Source organism: Orycteropus afer, unplaced genomic scaffold, assembly GCF_000298275.1.
Source record: "Orycteropus afer afer isolate SDZICR_OR568_19922 unplaced genomic scaffold, OryAfe1.0 scaffold00048, whole genome shotgun sequence".
NCBI classification, from domain to species: domain Eukaryota; kingdom Metazoa; phylum Chordata; class Mammalia; order Tubulidentata; family Orycteropodidae; genus Orycteropus; species Orycteropus afer.
The window spans coordinates 1611818-1614290 of record NW_006921635.1 but is presented as its reverse complement, the minus strand read 5'-3'; positions in this window follow the sequence as shown (position 1 = coordinate 1614290).

The window sequence follows — 2473 nt, the reverse complement described above, 5'->3', positions numbered from 1 at the left end:
GGCTGAACAATTTCCTCTCAAAATCCATGTCTGTCTGGGGCCTTATTTGGAAAGGGGTTTTTGCAGATGTGATTGTTTAAGGATCTACAGATGAGGTCGTCCTAGATTTATAGGGTGAGCTCTAAATCCAACTGATGTTCTAAGAAGAAAAGCGGAACCCAGTCGGTCGATGCCATGTCGATCCTGGCCCGTGTCGACCCCGCGGCTGCAGAGCAGACCTGTGCTCCTCGTGTTTCCGGCGGTTGTGGACTCTCAGGAGCACATCGCCAGGGATTGGTTTTCAGGTGACTTTCTGGGGACTTGACCCTCCCACTTTTTATTAGTAGCCGATCACTTAACTGTGTGCACCACCTTGGGGGCACCCTGTGTGATGGTTAAGGTCATGTGTCAGATTAGCTGGGCCCTGATTCTCTGGTTTGACAGTTTTGATGTCGTTTGCAGTTAAGTACGGGTGCGGTCGTCCCCCACGATGGGATCTGCTGTGAGCAGCCAGTCACCTTGGGCGTGCAGCCTGCATCCAATACACCTGCTCTAGGGCTTTGCTCGCTCTGAATCCCGCATCTGGCCGTCATCATCCGATGTCTGTCATTTTGCTGCCGATCTCGGACTCATCAGCCCCTGCAGCTACAGGAGTCAGGGGCAGCCTCCAGCCTGACGTCTGATCGATGGACTTAGGCCTTGCCCGCCTCTACAACCATGTGAGCCGTTTCCCCGAGATAAATCTCTGTGCGTCTCTCTGGCTGTATATGCTTCACCGAGTCCGCTTCTCTAGTGGACCTGCCTGAGACACCGTAAGAGAGGAGAGGGAGACAGAGACGCAGAGAAGAAGGCCACGTGGAAACAAGGGCGGCAATTAGAGCGATGCTGCCACGAGCCAGCCATCGCCAGCCACCACCGGAAACAGGAAGAGGCAAGGACGGCTCCAGCCCTCAAAGGGCATGCCCTGCTGACACCTTGATTTTGGATTTGGGACCCCAGAACTGTGAGAGAGTAAGTTTCCGTTGTCTTAAGCTGCCCAGTTTGTGGCACTTTGTGGCGGCAGCCCCAGGAAGCTCCCACGTAGCTTTGCATTGGCTGATTCGCTGGACTTCCCTAGGTTTGGAGTGGCAGGAAGATGTGTGAATACTTCTTCCTTCAACAAATTAAGATCTTTGGACTGTAAGGTAACTGGGAGATAGAGAAGGTTGCTACCTGGTCAGTGCTGGACACCATACAAGGCTCGAGGCTACATCCTCAGGGACCACTGGTGGGAGGTGACCGTGCTCCCTGTCTGTGCTCCCCATCTCGGGAGGCGACCCTGCTCCCCTGAGCACTGAGCACCAGCAGGATAGCTTTCTTTCCTGGGCATTTGCAGAGAAATGTTACAGCCCCCGAAGGCCTCCGGTCCCCCCAGTAACTAACTGTCTCTGAGTGTTGACACTGTAACATGAGGCTGCAGAGGGAAGCAGCGATTGGATTAATCCCCACTAGGAGGGGATAATAAAATAGAATGTTGCTTTAGAATTAATTATGTTTTATTTGCCTTCATGATACCGTTTTGCATAATACAATTCAATTTTCTTACATTGCTCCAGCAAATGCGTGTTGTGTGGATGGTGGTGGGGAGGAGCCTATCACGGAAGCCCGCCGTGAGCCCGTGTTCCGCCCTCTGTGCAGCGTCGCGTCTGGAAGTTGCTGACTCCCCCACGGGAACATCCGTCGGCTCCCACTCACAGTGCCCCACACCTGTCAGTGGAACTGTTCTCCAAGGGGTTTCCAATGCCTGATTTTTCAGAAATGGGTCTCCAGCCCAATCTTCCCAGGTTTCTGGGTGATCTTGAACTCCCAACCTTTCAGTCAGTGGCCGAGTCCACCATCTTCACCAAGCAGGGGCTCCTTTGACTACTATTTTGTTGTTGTTGTGTGCTGTTGAAGGAGCCGTGGTGGCGTAGTCCTAAGGCATTTGACAACTAATCAGGAGGTTGGCAGTTCAAACCCACCAGCTACTCTGCAGAAGCAAGGTGGGGCAATCTACTTCCATAAAGATTTACTGCCTTAGAAACCCAGTGTGAGGTGTGGGTGTGCGTGCCATGAGCTGGAATCAATCGACATGATGGCAGTTTTTTGTTTGTTTGTTTTGGTTTTGTGTGCCATTGAGTCTATTCCAACTCGCAGCGCCCCTAGAGGACAGAAGGGAACTGCCCCATAGGTTTTCCTGGAGTGCAGTCTTCATGGGAGCCAGTCACCGGATCTTTTAATCCCGAGGAGCAGCTGGTGTGTTTGAATCACCAACCTTTTGATTAACAGCTCAGTGCATAACTATTGTGTCACCAAACCAAAATAAATAACACCTCACTGCTATTGACTCACTTTCAGTTCATAGCAACCCCCATTGGGTTGCTGTAAATCTTCACGGGAGCAGACTGCCTCATCTTTTTTTCCACAGAGCAGCTGGTGGGGTCGAACCACTAGCCTTTTCAGTTAGCAGCCAAAT